The sequence below is a fragment of the Leptonychotes weddellii genome, chromosome 4, assembly GCF_054177405.1.
Source record: "Leptonychotes weddellii isolate Sample4059 chromosome 4, ASM5417740v2, whole genome shotgun sequence".
Taxonomy (NCBI): Eukaryota; Metazoa; Chordata; class Mammalia; order Carnivora; family Phocidae; genus Leptonychotes; species Leptonychotes weddellii.
Window position 1 is genome coordinate 48,030,901 of NC_138372.1, and position 19,500 is coordinate 48,050,400.

The window sequence follows — 19,500 nt, forward strand, 5'->3', positions numbered from 1 at the left end:
AAGTTATAAAAATAAGCTGGAAAAATATCAAAACTCCTGCTAGTTACATGCCCTCAACTGATCAAACCTGTACATGTCCGAGTCATAACAAATTTGTTTTAAGGGTATCGTGAACACTAGTGATCCACCCTCCATAAGAAAACATCTAACTCTATGGAGTCCAGAGTTAGTCCTGATTCAAAACCCAGACATTCTGGAGCCTGTAAATCACCCTAGGTAGGTGCCCTCTCTTGTCCTGGACCATGGAATAGATTGCTCCGCAAGATTGCCACATCTCAGGAGACAAATCTTTTCAGGAGCACTCAAAGATTAGGCCAAGTTATTTGGGAAAACTAGTCGCTGTATTTATTTTTACAAGCCAGATGCCTACACATAGTGAATTCTTTTACAAAAATAAAAGGGGTTTGGAAAAAAAGAGAGGCTCAGGGTCACAGAGTGTCTTACAGTCTTATGTATAGAAATTCTCCTTTATTTTTACCTTCTATGGTGGTTCTGAAAAAAAGTTTACTGCTCTGAATGCAAAAAGTAAATGGAGCAAGAGTTTTAACTTATGCCTAGAATACAATAAAGACCTGAAAACTAGATTTCAAGGGACTCTGTATCTGAGGGCATGGAGAGGGTGACAGTGCCATGGGGTGGAGAATGCGGAGTCTCTGCTCACCATGACCTGGTCTCATTCCTAAGGATTCTTCAGGAGCCCTTAGTTCAGTTTGATAAACACTAAGTAATGACCAGATGTGAACATGTGAAATTGATTAAGAGAGGCGGAATTAATGAATACACTCGATAACCCATCACATGTTAGTGGAATGGGGAAAGACAGAGATGGTCATGGTATAAGTTCCTGACCAAGATTGGCCGTGAGACTTTCATGTGATCCACAGATATTTACTGAGCACTTACTACAAGCCAGCTACTTACTGTTTTAGGAGATGAGGAGCTACTGTGAGAGAAATAGGCAGAGATTTGGCTCGCTCTCTTACAGAGCTTACATTCTTGAGGGGAAACCCAGTGATGCCAGGAAGGAATGATTGCTTATGAAGAAATAGGAAGCGGAACAATAGGAAATGAGGTGATAGGGGAGAGGGCTACTACGTTACTCTCAGGTTGGTTAGGGGAGGCCTTTCTAATATGGTGACGTTTGGGCCAAGGCTTGAGTGAAGCGAGGGAGTCTATCTGAGAGAAGTGTGTTCCAGACAAAGGGGACAGTCATTGTGAAAGCTTCTTGATGGGAATGTACTTGGCATAATCAAGGAATAGCAAAGAATCTTAGAAATTGACTGAGTACAGCTTTAAGATCAACTGTGATCACTTTATCAATGTGTTGGACTCCTCGAATAGTTATTGGCTGCCCATTAAGAGCTGGTGCCCATTAATAACCATAGCACCTCTGTGTTCAGGCAATGAAGAAAAGAAGGCCTTGCTCTCAAGAAGCACAGAGTAGGGCTGGGGAGAGGTCTGGGGAGAATGGAGACTGAGGCATAGACAGCTAACCTACTACAAGTAGCAGAACCCTGACCTCCACATTTCTCCTGTTTAACAGCTCTACTTAGCAGCACCACAAGGAGTGTGAAGAGTGTGGAATCAGATCTGTTTGTTCAGTTTTTACATTTCAGATGATTAAGTGAAATGTTAAATGGAACCAAATCTATATTCCTGTCAGTGTGAGGCAGAGAAGGAAAATAAACTCCAGCTCCTGGTGTAGACAGGGAAGAGTGAGGCAAGCAAACCCAGCTCCTTCTCACCCCCTCTCCCTTCTTGTCACCAAGAGCAGTCCCTCAGATGCCCTCAGAGCTTACATGGGACATGTCCAGAGAGGGAGGTCAAGGGAACCCCAGGAGCCCTAAATGCTCAAGGACCCATTGTTGGGTCCCCTAGCTATACATTTATTCAGCTGTTGTTTATTCCACATCCACTGTGAGCCAGCATTGTGCTGGTATCATAAAATGCTATGATGGGGCCATGCACAAAGGCCTATGGTGTCCAGAGAGGGGCTCCCAAACGTCAGACTAAAAAAGCTTCCTGAAGAAGGCAACATCTATCTCAAAGCCAGACAGGCAGGATTTAATTGACTTTGGGGTGTGTGTGTGTGTGTGTGTGTGTGTGTGTGTGTGTGTGTGTGTTTAAGACAGTTTGCTCATTGTTCATTTGCTAAAATCATTCAGAGCCAAGGTCTAGAACAGGATTTCTCAATCTTGACACTGCTGACATTTGGAGTGGGAGAAATCTTTGTTGTAGGGGGCTGTCTTGTGCATTGTAGGATGTTTAGCAATATCTCTGGCCTCTACTCACTAGATGCCAGTAGCTCCTTAGGCGCCAGTTGCAACAAAACCCAAAAATGTCTTCAGACATGGCCAGATGTCCCCTGTGGTACAGACTTGCCTCCTATTGAGAACCACTGGTCCAGAAGAGGAAGTCCCAGGCCAGGCCAGATGCTACTTACAATCTCCAAGTGTACGAGAATGAAGCTCTTCCGACGAACAGCTGGTCTTGTTTTCCACTGAAGCTTGAACAATGAAAAACAGGCTAAAAAGGCAGCAGGAAGATGTTAGGTTAGCCATATAAAAGAATTTCCTGCTTAAAAAGAATGTAGAAAACCTCAATGCAGCAGTTATAAAATATCCTCCACTTTAGATGTGTGAGTGAAACAAAGCCTCATTAACCTGCTTATTTTTTTTTTAAGGTTTTGTTTTCAAGTAATTGCTACACCCAATGTGGGGCTCGAACTCACAACCCTTAGATCAAAAGTTCCACACTCCACTGGGACAGCCAAGCACCCCCTGGCTTATTAAAAGGGAAAGTTGGTGTTTTTGTTTTCTTTGGGTAAATACTCAGCAGTGGTATAACTGGATCATACGGTATTTCTATTTTTAATTTTTTGAGGAACTTCCATACTGTTTTCCACAATGGCTGTACCAACTTACATTCCCACCAGCAGTGTACAAGGGTTCCTTTCTCTCCACATCTTCGCCAAAACTTGTTATTTCTTGTCTTTTTTATTTTAGCCATTTTAACAGGTCTGATGTAACATCTCATTGTAGTTTTGATTTGCAGCTCCCTGATGATGAGGGATGTTGAGCATTTTACATGTGTCTGTTGGCCATCTGGATGTCTTTGGAGAAATGTCTGTTCATGCTTTCTGGGATAAGCAGAAACCACTGTATGTCTTCTTTGGAGAAATGTCCATGCTTTCTGTGATAATAATCATGGGATTATTAGGGTGTATGTGTGTGTATGTGTGTGTGTGTGTGTGTGTTGAGTTGTGTAAGTTCTTTATATAGTTGGATATTAACCCCTTATTGGATATGTCATTTGCAAATATCTTCTCCCATTCAGTAGGTTGCCTTGTCATTTTGTTGATGATTGCCTTTACTGTGTAAAAGCTTTTTATTTTAGTGTAGTCCCAATAGTTTATTTTTGCTTTGGCTTCCCTTCCCTCATTAGACATATCTAGAAAGATGCTTCTACAGCCAATGTAAGAAAAATTTTGCTTATGTTTTCTTCTAGGAGTTTTATGGTTTCAGGTCTCACGCTTAGGTCTTTAATCTATTTTGAGTTTGTTTTTGTGTATGGTGTAGGAACGTGGTCCAATTTCACTCAAAAACTAACTCAAAAAGATACATGCACCCCTATGTTTATAGCAGCATTATTTACAATAGCCAAGATATGGAAGCAACCCAAGTGTCTATCGGAAGATGAATAGATAAAGAAGATGCGGTATATTTATATGATGGAATATTACTCAGCCATAAAAAAGAATGAGATCTGCCATTTGCAACCACATGAATAGACCTAGGGGGTATAATGCTATGTGAAATGAGTCAGACAGAGAAAGACAAATACCATATGATTTCAATCATACATGGAATTTAATAAACAAAACAAATAGACAAAGAAAAAAAGACCAAAAAAACAGCTCTTAAATAGAGAGAACAAACTGGTGATTACCAGAGGGTAAATGGGTGGGGGACTAGGTGAAATAGATAAAGGGGCTTAAGAGGTACAAACTTCCAGTTACAAAATAAATAATTTGTGGAGATGAAAAGTACAGCATAGGGATATAGTCAGTAAGATGGTAATAATGTTGTTTGGTGACAGATGGTGACAACTCTACCATGGTAAACATTGAGTAATATATAGAATTGTTGAATCATATTGTACACTGAAACTAATATACCACTGTGTGTTAATTAGACTTCCATTTTAAAAAAGTAATTTTTTTAAAGACAAAGTTAATCTGCAATAGATGACAAAATCAGAAATTGCTGAGGTTTTTAAAAATATAATTGCCATTTCAACACCTTTAAGTGTAGTTATCAATTTAAATTTGCTTAAAAATGATTGGCAGTCAATGTATTTTTCAAGGCTTTGATAAATGTTTAAGAATTATTTTTACTTACTATACTAATTGAATGTAAATGACTTTCACATAAGTGCTTATAAATAGTATGTTTTCACAAGTGAATCTTTGTCTTCTGGATTATTGTGTACACTGCTAATTTTTCCCATATTAATGAAAATATGGACTTCAGTTCTGCCAATATTTGAATTAACAGAGACTCCAAATTAGTTGGATCTTACCTCACCAGAAAATAAAGTTTCAGCTATAAAGAGAGAAAGAATGAACATGTATTGAACACCCATTTTATGCCAGGAATTAGACTAGGACAGTGGTTCTCAAGCAGGGGTGATTTTGCCCCCCTCCCCAGAGGACATTTAACAACATCTAGAGACATTTTTGGTTATGACAACTGAAGGGGCATTGTGGGCATCTAGCAGGCAGAGGCCAGGGATCCTGCCTAACACCCTGCAATGCACAGCACAGCTCCCCACAGCAGAGAACTAGCCAACACAAAACATCAATGGCAGAACTAGGCTACTTATCTGTGTTATCTGCTAGACTTCCTTACACACTTCCTTACAAAATACTCAGTCTTATGAATCCCATATTGTAGATGAAGAAGCTGAGGTTCAGCAGGGTGGTGTGACTTGGCTCAAGATCCTACAACTAGTAAATGCAAGAGGCAGCGTTCCTTTGCACACCCTGGCCCTTGTAGTTGGTCATCTTGACCATGGCCAGCTGTCTTCCTGTGGGTAGTTCTCCATCTATTCTTGTAATTATTTTTACTTAAAGCCACGTGTGGTCGGATTTGCAAGGACGATACTGAGTAAAGAAGGAAAATCATTAATTTTGTGCCCAGACCTCTGCTAAGCAATACAGCATGAGGTCCTACATATCTTAGCCTCCCATAGATAATCAATTCTTGGCCCACAGGTACAGTCATTTGGGACACCTGCTTTTCTTCTGTTTTCTAACTATGGCTTTTTTTTTTTTTCCTGCCTCACACTTTTGTGCATGTGCTTTGCACTCTGTCGGTCTCTCCCTGCCAGAATCCTGCCCTGCCACTAAGGAGGAGCATGCAGTTGACAAGTCATTGCTGCCTCCTGAACTTCACTTTCCTCGTCTGAAAGGGGGACGATACTGTTCTCACATGGTTGTTGAAATGCTCATATAAGAAGAAGAAGAATAGAGCTGCCATTTATGACATGCATGTTATATTACATGTTTTACATGTGTTATCTCATTTAATTTTTAGAATAACCTCAACAAGTAGATGTTGTCCCCATTTTACACATAAGGAAGGTGAGGCACAGAGAAGGTATGGCATTTGTTTGAGCACAGGTGGCCAGTAAGTAGCAGAGCCAGCACTTGAACTTGCTGTCTGGTTGTAAGGCGCAGCCCCTCTTAAGCACAGCTGTCAGCGCTACACAAATGTGAGAATTATCACAAGCAATGATAACTAGTTTAGGTGATTAGAAAGCCTTTGTGTGCTCCAGAGATTCTTCACAGGGCAATCATAACCAATTCTTTTTCGGTTTTATCACTGAGATAATCTTTGTAAGGTGCTTATTCTATTTCACTTTTGTGTTTCTCAACTTTAAAGAGGGGATCTAGGGGTGCCTGGGTGGCTCAGTCGTTAAGCGTCTGCCTTTGGCTCAGGTCATGGTCCCAGGGTCCTGGGATCGAGCCCCGCATCGGGCTCCCCGCTCAGCGGGAAGCCTGCTTCTCCCTCTCCCACTCCCCCTGCTTGTGTTCCCTCTCTCGCTGTGTCTCTCTCTGTCAAATAAATAAAATCTTTAAAAAAAAAAAAAAAAGAGGGGATCTAGGGGTCTTTTTTTTTTTAAAGTCCGGTTTTGTTAATAAATTTCCAGAACACGCTTTAAGGTGCCAGCAAATTAAGTCCTTTTGATGATTTGTACAGACTTTATTTCATCGCTTCACTCTTTAAATTTCTATTTTAAGCCCTCCACTTAGAGCTGATCACGATAACCCATATTTATAAATATAATTGTATTGGGCCTCACCTCTGAGGTATTTTCAAATTTGGTCTCACTTGCTCTATTACTAAGTAAAATAATCATTCATCAAGTGGAGGTAGGGGAGAGAAGAGCCTATTTCTCTAGCCACCTCTGTGTTCTGAGAGAGCCGGTCATAAATATTCAGCAGCAGTGGTCAAGGTTTGGCCCTGTGCTAAATCATAATCATTTTAATGGCAAGGAAATTACATGTTTAATTATATTATATAGTTATATAAATTTTTGTCTTGATTTGAGCATCATACTTTAGCCATCTGTTGTTGTTTTTGTTTTTACTCACTTATTAGCTCTAAGTGCTAGGTCACAAAACATGTGGTCTAGCAAAATCTTAAATAACCAGAACTTTCAAATAACCAGATGTGTTCGGCACACCACTTCTAGGATAGAGGTGAGCGACATGAGCAGAAGCCAGCAATGGGAATCACTATGGGGCTCCTGAGCCCTGAACAAGTCATGTTGAGTGAGCCTTCACTCTACCCTACACAGACACAGACACACACACACACACACACACACACCAATACAACGTTTTAAAACAAAAAAGTGAAAGGATATTGATCACTAATGATAGTGATCAATAATGACAGAGAAGAATCAGGGAGAAGAGGTCCAAGTGACATCCTATATCTTGGGGTTTATGTGTACAGGGGGACAGGAAGAAGTTGTTTAGCAACTAGTTTCAACAAGGTTTATGGGATCACAAGCATCCCTTGGGGGAAGTGACCCCACCCTAGTCCTACTGAATCCAAATGCCTAGAAGAACTGGGGGAAATGAATTTTTCCAAGGGCCTCAGGGATCTGGGATCCACCCTAGACCTGCTGAATCAGAATCTTTAGGGTTGAGGCCAGGATATAGAAATAGGGAAAAAACTCCTCAGGTAATTCCAATATAAACCCCTGCTTTAGGGGCAGCTCAGGGTCACTTTCATCCCTTACTCTGTTTGTGGAGATGGTACTCTCCTCTAGCCCCAGCCCCATGTTTCTCGCAGTCTGGTGGGCATCCCACATGTAGCTTGTGAAAAATGTACATTCCTGTATCCCACCCTGGACTTCTCTTTTGTTTTGTTTTGGTTTTATTTTTTAAGATTTTATTTGTCATAGAGAGAGAAAGCGCACACAAGCAGGGAGAGTGACAGGTAGAGGGAGAAGCAGGCTCCCCACTGAGCAGGGAGCCCGATGCGGGACTCGACCCCCGGACCCTGGGATCATGACCCGAGCCTAAGGCAGACGCTTAACCGACAGAGCCACCCATGCGCCCCGCACCCTGGACTTCTGAGTCAGATCCCTGGGAGTGCTTCCTGACAGTCTGCATCGTTGGCCTGCCCTCTTAGGGAATCCAAAGTGTGTGCTCTCTCGGGGGCATCTTATGGGCACCTCAGTTGGAGAAGCACTGTGCCCAGGATTTCTCTGAGCTTTGTCAGAACTGAGGCAGCCCAATCTCCTACACCTTGGTGGCATGGGATGGGCGGGGAATATGTGGTCTTTTTTGGGCTTTGACCTCCAAGCGTCTTACTCTGACCCTGTAGGCAGATATAACTCAGACCCTATATATCACTCATGTACATGAGTGTATTTGAAACCGGTTTCCATCTGCTACCAGCAAATAATATTTCTGGGTGGCATTTAGCATATGGGCTGCAATTAGCAAATCACTTAGAGCCTTTGATCTGGGCAGGCCCAAAGACCCAGAGGGATTTGTTCAATTTTAAGCACTAAAAGTAATCATTGTAAGCACTTACTTATCACTTGTAGGTCTGAGGTGTACTGTATTTAGGAACTGATCTCCCTCATGTTACTGGACCAAAAGGTTGGTTCGTAATCATTACAGACCTGCATTCCATAGGTTGTCCTTTGGTAAAGAAAATCAAGCCAGTTGCTGTGAGCTCTAGGTCACGTGACTCCCTGAGCTGCAAAATGATTGTGTTGTTTAAAATCTTCCTGTGTTTCTCTTTTGCCCTCAGGATAAGTACAGACACATTTCCTTGATGCATAAAGACATTCCTAATCTGTCCTGTCCTGCTTTGCCCCTCTAGCCTCTTCTGCCGTCATCCCCACCCCCCACCCCTCTACAGTTCAGAATCCTGGATGATGGTTCAGTTGTTACTTGCTCAGCAGTCCATGCAGGCTGTTCTTGCCATCTGGAACATTCTCACTGCCGCTGTTTCCCTTCAGCTCTCAGTTTAGATACCACTTCCTCTGGGAAGCCTTCACATCACCCCCCAGTTCAAGGTCCTGTGCCCTCCTCTGCACTCCCCAGGCTCCCCTCTTTGTCCCCTCTCCATAGGCTGGTCTGACTCTTCCCTGAGGCCAAGTTTTCTTCATGTATACAACAGGCACGTACAAATGCTGAATTAAGTATTTGTGGAATGAATGTATGACTGAGCAGCTGCAATCAGAATCCGTGTGTGAATCTTTCTAATATCCAAAGCAATGAAGGCGGCTCACTTTCCTCCTATGCCTTTTCTAAAATCCATCTATTCTCCTCTTATCCATATTGTCCATTTTAACCAGATTTTATTATGTAGATAGATGGTAATGTGGGAAGAGAGAACGCAGAGGTGAGTATTACTTCCTCCATTTGACACCGAGGAACCTGAAGGTCAGAGATGGCAAGTAACTTTCCCAAGCTGACCTATGAGGTTGGAGCTGGGATTTGAATCCAGGTCTGTCTGACTTTGAACCCCAAGGACAGGCAACTAGTGACTATCATAGCTAGAATTAGAACTCAGGTCTCTAACTTCCATGCGCATGTTTCTTCTGGCTTCCCGCCTAAAAAACAGGATAACTAATGAGGGTCGTTTTTGTTTTCAATTTCAAGGTTAGTGCTAATGCAATTAAAGTGTATCTTTATGGAAAATTACATAGTGTTCATTGGCTACATATTTTTTGACTCTCCTTGTGAGGGTTAAGCTTTGGTCTTCCTCATTTCACCAGATAAGAAATGAAGGCAAGGACATTTGAACACTCTCACAAGCTCCTCAGAAGCTCCATGTATCTCGGAAGCAGAATATAGGATAGTTCTGGAGGGGCCAAGAGTAGATAAGGATTAAGGGAGCATGTTCAGAGCAGTGGGGAAAAGACCTTTAACTTGAAACAATTTTAAAAAGTCCTTTCAGACCGTATTTTGTGAGCCCAGGTGATTTCAGGAAAAAAAAGGAAAGAAAGAACGGGGGGAGGGAGGAAGGGAGAAAGTGAGGAAGGAAGGAAGGATAAGGAAGGGACAATGATGCCGTGCAGAAACTTGTTCCAAATCTTCTCTCTTCTATCAGAAATCTTCTGCTGTCCATCCCTGGCATTCCCTAGAGATTTCCTAAGCAAGAGCGTTCTTGTGTTTTTACCAAACTTCTCCTATAAGAAAATGTTTTGCTTTTAGGGGCCAGACTTAAGAAAGCAAATCGGTGTAAAACTACATTTGGTTGTAATTTTTGTCAGTGCTGCCCTCTGACAGGATTTGAGGATGCTTCCATTTCTGCCAGGATAATAGCTTTTTTATCTGCTGAGATCTGCAGGAGCTCGACAACACAGGAAATCTGTGTCTCAGCCCCCTGCTGCAAGTTTAGCTCATGCGTTACCCTAAAATTGGGTTTACACAAGGAAAATTACTTCAGTGTTAATCCAGTTGACTTGTAAGTAAATTTAGCTTCCCCAGGTTTCTACCCCCACAATCTAAACCGATTTCAAAGGTACTTTAATAGTTTTGCCACACTTCCCAAAAATCCTCAGAAGCGCAGGTCCTCAGCAAGCTGGGCCACAGGCTCCTCAGCCATTGTGAAGCCTTAGGGAGTTGTCCTCTAAGCTGGGGACACTCGAAGCCTTGGTACATGTCCACAGCCCCACAATTATGCACCACAGGGCGGGTCAGGGAGCAGGTTCTGAGAAGATAGATGTGGGCTAGTCATTCCACATTTCTGTGCCTCCATCTGTAAAATAACAGGGACAAATGAGGTGCCACATAGAATGGAAAAAGCTAATTAAATTCTTTGAACCCATTAACAGAAAACCTATGGATTAAAAACCTATGATTAAAAGTAACAAAATCTCCCTGTTATTTCTTTTCCTTATTACCATGTGTTAGATCTGGGTTCACTTTCCACAATTTACACACTGGTCTAATGTGATGGTTTTTAAGACTTGTTTACAGTGGTTTACCCAGAGCTCATCAATAAAAAGTCCTTATGTTTCCAAAACCTGGTCAGCTTTGCAGTAAAAGCCCCAGACAATGGTATGGTTCACATGACACACCTTCCCAAGAATGCCAGCCCAGAGCCTTGGGTTCCTTTACGAAGCAGGGGATGCCCCGCATTGAGTGGGAGCCTGGCAGAGGATGAAGGGGTTGATCTGATCTTTGGCCCCTCAATTCAGAGGCCAAGAGCTTTGGAAAAACAGGCCTTTTTACATGGATTGGCCTACATGTAATAGCTAACAGTTACTGAGTGCTCATCATGTGTCAAGAATTGTCCTAAGGACTATTGTGGGTAAGGACTATTCTGTTTATTGAGTTCTCTTAATAATCAGAAGAAGCAAATAAAGGTATTTTCCTCAACCAAGGCACAGAAAGGTTAAGTTGTCCAAGTCACATGGCTAATAAGTGACAGAACTAGGATGCAAATCATACGTGTTATTGTGGTTACTAGTGGCCAGGATCAGATCATTACAGCTGTATGCTAATACAAGGAGCACTGAAAAGCTCCTAACTGGTAAATCCAGTGGTTTCTTCTCCATGGCCAATGTACTATATCTTTGTAGAATGGGATGGTGCTGGTTACACGTTATTCATATTTTTTCACCTTTTCTCTACCTCTCTGAGACTTTTTCACCTGCTCTGCTAATTCCTTTTGCTTTCAACCCCATATCTATGGACATCCCACAATTTCTTTTTTTTTTTTTAAGATTTTTTATTTATTTATTTATTTGACAGAGAGAGAGAGAACAAGTAGGCAGAGAGGCAGGCAGAGGGAGAGGGAGAAGCAGGCTCCCCGCCGAGCAGGGAGCCCGATGCGGGGCTCGATCCCAGGACCCTGGGACCATGACCCGAGCCGAAGGCAGCGGCTTAACCGACTGAGCCACCCAGGTGCCCCTGGACATCCCACAATTTCTGTCCCTGCCCTTCCAACGTATTCACCATTTAATCTCACCTGTATAGCTGGGTGAGCACATCAGTTCCTATAGCTTCAACTGCTAGCTCTGTAAGGATGGCTGCCATCTGCCAACCACCCTTGACCCTTCCTGAACTTGAGATCTGCATTACCAGCTTCCCATTGGACATTGCCCAATAGACAGCCTGCCAGCATTTTCCATTCAACCTGTACACATTAGCTCAGTAGCTTACACACTAGCCGGCACATAATCATGTGATAACTGTTTAACAGATGAATGAATGCAAAATTTATTTGAGAGAGAGACAGAGAGCACAAGCAGGGAGGGGGCAGAGGCAGAGGGAGAGGGACAAGCAGATTCCCCATGGAGCGGGGAGCCCAAGGTGGGACTCGATCCCAGGACCCTGAGATCATGACCTGAGCCGAAGGCAGACGCTTAGCCGACTGAGCCACCCAGGCACCCCATGAATACAAAATTTAATGAGACAGTGCCAAGTTTTGTAGATTTTATCTTCTAGATTGCTCTTCACTATGCTGGCTTCTTCCATGTTCCCAAATCCTCATCACTTACCCTGCTCAGTGGTTCCATAGCATCTTATATTTCTCTTTGTTCTGATGCTTGTGTTTTCCATACATTCTGTTATAGTTATTCATGTAAATATCTCCCCTCTTAAAAATGTACATACTTTAAGAGCAAAGATTGCATTTTATTCATCTGTACCCACCAGATAGCCTAACACTGTGCTTTTCACAAAGAGGCACTATTAATGTCTGTTGAAAGAATGAGTCAGGTAGTAAAAGTGGACCTAGCACTTAGCAGGTTATGAAGGGCTTTGATAGAAAGTTTTTCTTTTTTTATTCCACAGCGTGCTAAGCAGGTAAGTGGTTGAGTCATCAGCCCATTTTACAGATGAAGAAGCTAAAGGTTAATATGGTAGTTAATGATCCAGGATCTCACTGCGCAGAAGTCAGCAAACCAGTGTTACGATTCTAAATTGGAAGACAGATTGACCCCATCATGACTTCCTCCCCACCATGTAATCAAGAAAAACAAGGGACAAAGAGGAAGAGAAATTTGTGTGTGTGGGGGGGGAATCTTGCACAGAAACGATTGCAAATATGTCCGATTTGGTGTGTCAGATGTCACAACCTCTCAAGTTCCATGTGTCTGTCAAGAACCCCCATTTGAAATTCCTAAGAGAAGCTCACTTTGGAAGAAACCCAGATGCAGTTAATCTGGGCGAGTTCCAGGTTTTAGTTTCAGATAATAAAAGCATGAAGTTAAAAATATCCAAGGATTTTTCTTTGGGAGTCATACAGATTTGGTTTGGAGGTGCAGCTTGAACATTTAACAGCCCCCTTCCCACCTGCACCTATAAAATGAAGGTACTAACACTCTGACTCATGGGGACACATGCCGATTACAAGGGGGAAAGTTTAAAGTGCTTGGCATGGTTCTTGGCATGGGGAAGCCGATCCATTCTCTTCCTCTTCCCTAGAATTCTGCCTGTGTGCCTTTAACTTGTTACATGTGGGGTCATGATCGGTGAACTTGGGCCCAAGATGACACTCACCTGTGGGGAGGAGCAAGCCGAAAAGACCCAGCTAATGACTGAATCATGAGATGGTGCTGGAAGATGTCAGCTTTTTCTTGCCGCCCATCTCAGCAACTCGAGGCCATCTGCAGCTTGCAACACGACTGACCTATAGCTGGGTCAGTAGAGTAGAATTCTACTCGGGTATATAGAATTCCTCAGCCAAATACGCCACTTGACAGACAGTGAACACACCCCATTGAGAAATGTTGAAATGTTGAGAAGTGGAAGAGGAGTCATTTCCGGAGGAGCGACTGATGGGGAAGGGGCCCCGTCATTGAGAGTACCGAGCTGCCCAGGGTAGGTGTGAAGGACAGAGCTGGCTTCCTCAGAAGGTTAGTACCGAAAGGACCCCTGGCCCCACGGCCCCACCGCACCTTTAAAGACAGGGTGGGAGAGACATGCTTAGTCTGTTCTGCTGTACAGCCAGGGCCCAGGTATTGGAAGTGCTGACAGATCAACCGAGGAGTGGTTTACGATGGCATTAACAAACCTGTCACATGGCCTTTTCTGATTGACGTGATTCAAACACGCGTCACCTGCCTTTCAGCACCACGGAGAAGTGGTGAGTGAGGAGGGGCTCATAGAGCCTCCCAAGTCACTTCTTGGCAGGGACCATGAATCACATTCAGCCTGCGCCACCTTCCCTTTGCACAGGTGAGAAAGCCGGGGCTCCAGACATCACCAGATGGGCAATAAATTTTCCATTAACTGGAATATTCAATTAACCAGAATCATTTGACTATTAATACTGTTATAGTCCAGTTTTCGTAAAGTAGGGGTAAGTGAGCCAAAAATAAGATAGTTGGGATTTTTTTTTTTTCTTAAGAAAAGGATAAGTAAATATGTACAGTTTCCTATCTGATACCTTATTCCTTTACTTAACTAGGTGACCTTAAACAAGTTTCTTAAATTCTTGTATAAATGTCTCATCTTATTCATCTGTATGAGGGGCTGATAAGAACCTGCCTCTTAGGGTTGTAATGATAATTAAATGAGATAGAGTATATATATCACTTAAAAAGTACACATACTTGATAAATATTAGGTATTTTTATTATCTGCCTTTGTTCTCTCTCTCTTCCTGCCTGATACACATCAAGATTGAGCAGCTTTGTAAACAGAGGTTGGAATCATGGGCTTAGGCATCGCGAGGACCTGGGTGGGACCTTGGGCAAACTGTTTCATTTCTCTAAGCCTCCGTTTCTGGTCTATTAAATGGGAGTAATATCAGCCCCTTGTGATTGTTGTATGGTGCAAATAAGACCATAATTCTAAAGTGCTTACCATACACATGCCAACAAATGATCAATATTATTATGTTTATAATAAGGACTCTCAAAGTCCCAGAGAGTATAAAATCATCAAAGAAAGCAGATCTTCATTCATTCAACATTTCTTTCTTTCTGATGTACTTACTCTGTCAGACCCAGAGTTTGGCTTGGGAGACACAGATATACAATGTGTTGAAACAAATAGGGAATTTCTTGTGAACTCTTGGTCGCTAAGGAAACAGGGACATCCCATTCCCCTGCACTTTCAAGTTAATCCCTGCTATTCTCTAGGATCCTTACATCCCAGCCAGGGGACGGCTGTGTTTCCTATCTCCTCAGATCAAAAAGTGTTTCTATGAACAGTGATGTCGAACATGAAACTGGCTATATCAAACTTGAAAGGAGGGGGCAGGGGTTTTGTGTCACAATTTTTTAAATGTTATGCCTGGTGAATCTGCACATGGTAGATATAAAGGAGGTTTCAAAAGGGGCAGCTTTACTACTTGGGCATTTAGATTTCCAGACTGCATTTTTGGGAAAGCCACATAAAAGAATGCCTTTTCTTTCTTTTTTTTTTTTAATGAGTATTACCTCAGAAAGTATAGCTCTTTTACAAAAGCAGTATGTCATGCTGAGAGCTGTCCACAATTTTACTAATACTGTGATGGTCATTTTGACTAACATATGATCCACTCTTAGATAACAAACACTCTCTGCTTGGCAGGATTTATGTTGAGCAACCAAGTAACACACTAGAGTGGTACATGTGTGTGTGTGTGTGTTTAAAGTAAAAGGCATTTTAAATATATAATCTACTCTTCCCTTCAGCACCAATCTATATTAAGAAGAAGACTCGGCTGGGACTCAGAAACTGACCTCTGGCCCCCATTCTGCCATGACTTTGAGAGACCTCCTCCAGGAAGTTTTCCCTGACCACCCCCAGCCTCCTGTGGTGTTTTCCTTTGCTGAGTCTATTACACTTAGATTCCGTGCAATATGATTTAACGCACTTCCTCTTGCGCTGTTTCAACATTTTATATCTTATCTGTCTAGAAAGACTACATGCTTCCTGAGGGTAGAGGCCAAGTCTAATCTGTCTTTCAAACCCTCTGAGACAGAAGAGAGTGCTAGAAAACAAATATGCTCCTCAACCAACAGCTGATTAAGAAGACCGGTGATTGACCAGTGATGTTAAGTTATATTCTGCTAAACAGTTTTTTTGGGCAAGGAATAGATGGAGAAGTGGGAGAATGGAGGCTCAGCTCAGAGGAAACTAAACAAAGAAGAAAGGACCTTAGATTTCACATCTACAGACCTGGTATTGAGTGCCGCATCTTGCCAACTGACAGCCAATGATGAAGTGGAAGCTACTCATTCTCTTCGTTTTCCTCATCTTTAAAATATCTGCCTCTGAGGGTGGTTTGGAGGATCAAATGAGATAATGCATGGAAAGTGCTTTGTAAGCAGGATCCCACTGTACAACACTATTTTCTAATTCAACTCCAATTTGGTTTGGGTTTTTTTTTTTTAAAGGGTAATTTTCTTTCCTCAAACCAATGAGGGAGGGAAGAAGTTATAACAATCACATTTTCCAAAATCACTCAGGCTTGTAGAAGTCAGATCTCCCCCAGCACTTGCCCTTCTGTATCCCACTGCATCCTCAGAGCAGTCTGGTACCCTTCAGGTAAGGTTTTATTGCTAACTAAAGCATTTTCACAGACACTGCCGTACGAAACCTCAGGGATCCAGGCAGTGCAGAGGCAAGTCTTCCCATTTCGTTGATAAGCAAAGTGATCCAGAGTTTTAAAAAAATGCCCCAACATCACTCTGGCAGGTTTACCATTCCTGCCTTCCTCCCAGACATGCTCTGTGGTGCACCTGGCCTTCCCAGGGGCATTCTCATCACGCACAGGCTCCCAGTCCACTTCCTAGTCAGGGGGATCAATTCACCAGCATTTAGTCTCCCTAAAAATAATTAAAGTATTCAAGGTAAAATTCCATCCTTAGAAGTTTAATATTTCATAATAAATGCAAACATGGCGCACCTGACTTTTCTCTATTTTAAGCAGCATAGCCAACCGTTAGAGGGAGTCGATTCTAACCCTCATTCTGGTGCTCCCCAGATCAGGGGAAAATCGAGAAGCCTCTTTGAGGCTTGGTAAATTAGGGTTAACTCTAGCCAGCTCCCAGTGTTGCGGTAAGAGTGCAATGGAATAATGCATAGAAAGCACTGACTCCCCGATGTGATTCATGGATGAAAGCTGTTGGTATGTCAACTGTTCCCAGCTATGCGAAGTCAGGTAAGATTTATGTCTGAGTAACACGTTAAGGTGCAGCTTTTGGACCCGTAAATGTTGTCATGATTTGACAGTGTTAATGAAACACTTCATCGTGCATCAGCCAGCATCACCTTGACAGCCCTTCTCTGGCTGGCGTAACCCAAGGGTCATTGTGAAAAGGACATTTTACTGAGGATACGCCATGTTGCCCTGTTTTCCCTTCTTCTTGAAGAACCATTTCAATTAATTTTTTTCATGCATAGTCCTGACCCCTTAGCCTCCAGGTAGAAAGCCATACGTGCATGACAGGAATTTTGACATTTATTGTGTGTACTTGATGGGAATGTGGTTCCCCTTTTACTGCCTTTCCCAACCCACTCCCTGTTGGCAGAATTTTTCCGTGAGGCAGTGGAAGCAAAGGTGATTCATACCCCTGTAGTCATATTTTTTTTAATTCTTATTCCTGATTCTGAACAGCTTCTTAAGAGGGATGGCTGGGGGCCTGGGGTCTTTAGCCTGAGAGTTGGACTATATCCATGGCACGTGTGTTAAAGGTGGAACCGTGGTGTGAGGTGTGGGTCATAGTTTCCTAGCTTTGGAGAAATGGATGCCTGAAACGGCTAAGAACTTGTTCAAGGCCATACAGGTAGGGAGGGCAGAGCTAGAATGTGAACCCTGTTGTACATGACCCCGAAGCCCTTACTCTTGAACACCGTGGCTCAGTTTCCAAAGGCCACTTTCTTTGACCGGGGTCTTCTAGAAACAAAAACATTAAAGGTAAAGGCAAAACCTTCGTGGGGAGAGTTCATGTATTGCGGTGGTCCTGTTGGAGAAAGGGGTGTTCTTTTGAGAGGCAAAGCCTTCTGGTGCTTCTCAGCTGCTCTCCAAAGAGGTAGTTGTGCACTCTGCCCACGTGTGGGGGCCTCCCTCTCCCAGGTCTCTGAAGGAGTCTAATGGATGATCATGATTATTCTTGATGAACCCTAATACCCAGAGAGCAGGACTTACCCCCCATGAAAGGACTGTGGAAAGACTGGAATTGGCGGGGGGGGGGGGGGGGGTGGGGGAGTCAATGACACAATGGAAACAGCAGCCTCGGGGAAGACGGAAGAACAGGCAGCCTCGGGGAAGAGGGAAGAACAGGGCAGGAATTGCTAATGGGAGCTTAAAGCAGCGCCATCTAGTAGAAACGTCATGTGAGCCACAAATGCAAACGTATGTCATTTTAAAGTTTCTAAGAGCCTCATTTTGAAAAATAAAAACAGGTGAAATTAATTTTAATAATATATTTCATTTAACCCAGTAGATCCAAAATATTATGCATTCATGCTTTGGGTGCTAAATCTTTGAAATCCAAAGTGTATTTTACACTTACCATGCATCTCAGCTTGGGCTGGCCACATTCAGCGCTCAGCAACAGGCACGTGTGGCCAGTGATGACCATGATGGGCCACGCAGGTCTAACAGCAACAGTGAAAATGTGGCCTCCCACCCACCAGCACTCACTCTCCCTCACCCCTGCTGCAGTCTCCTGCATACACTTACCACTGGACAAACTGTATATTTCCTTTCTTTGTTTATAGTCTACTCTCAGTATTAATTAGGATATATGGTCTAGGCTGTTGTAATAGATTAATGAATACATAGACACATGGATGGATGGATAGATAGATAGATGATAGATAGATAGATAGATAGATAGATATAGAAGTGGCTTAAACAACATAGAAATTGCTTTCTCCCCAGTCCAGAGGATGCTGCCCAGAGCTAGAAGGGTAGCTCTGTTCCCCATGCCCATCCTGAGACCCAGGCTCAGTCTGTATTATTCTTCTGCCAGACTCAACCCATGGCATTTATCTTGTCCTTGATGGCTTCTTCAGCATCTTCATGACCACATTCCCATCGGGAGCATACCCTTTCTTTTCTAAGAGCACAGTCCTCTGTTCTTCCTCTCTTCAACCCTCCCTCCCTTCCACTCTCCTTCCTCCCTTCCTCCCTCCCTCCCCTCCCTTCCTTCCCTCCCTCCTTCGCTCTCCCTCTCTCCCCCTCTCTCTCTATCCCTATCTCTCCTCTCTCTCTCTCCCTCCCATCCCACCCTTTCTTTCTTCCTTCCTTTTTTCCTTCCTCTCTCACTTTCTTTCTGCAAGGACCTGACTCAGAGGTGGTACATTTCACTTATGCTCACATATCCTTGGCTAGGACGTGGCCACATGTAGCTTTGGTTCTGACCAGTTAATATGCACAGTCCTATTAAAGTTGGAAGAGAAGAGCCCCTGCCCCCACCCACCCCCCTAGAATGTAAGTTCCATGGGGGCAGGAGTTTGGGGATATTTTGTTCACTGCTGTAGCACCTGCAGTAGCATACCAAGGGCAAGCAGTGGGATTATCCACCCTGCCCCCCTGCCCCACCCTGGGTACACCACTGAGCGCTGGCTCTTAGAATTGTGGCCGGCACATAGTAAACACCCAGTACTACAGCATGAATGGCTAGAACTGCTGCTCTATCTCTTCCTGCTGTTTCCTCCTTACCAGCGAGTAGCCCTTGTGACATTTCTCCATGATCAGCCCATACTTCCTCTTTAAACCCTGAGCTCCTTGGGCACCGGAACCTGTACTAGCTGTTACAACTGGTACAGATCGGGCAGTCAGTTAATCCCCGTTGAATCAGGAGACCAGTAAACTTCACTGAAGGTGCCTCCCTCGGCCACTCTCACCTGCACTTAGACTCCAGACAGGAGTTTTCTATTCGATTCTTTTCTTTTCATCTGACTCGCAGAGGCTAAGACTGGAAGGATAGACAGGCTCCAGTCTGTGAGCTGCCTTATGCATCAGGTTAAGGAACTTGCACTGTATCATAAAAGTGCTGTGAATTATGTAA

General features: G+C 43.3%; 1 protein-coding gene across 4 annotated transcripts in view; it reads left to right on the top strand.

The window, feature by feature from the left end:
- ROR1 (receptor tyrosine kinase like orphan receptor 1) overlaps window positions 1-19,500 on the top strand; it is a 389,477-nt gene that overhangs the window by 311,363 nt on the left and 58,614 nt on the right. The window lies entirely within an intron of this gene.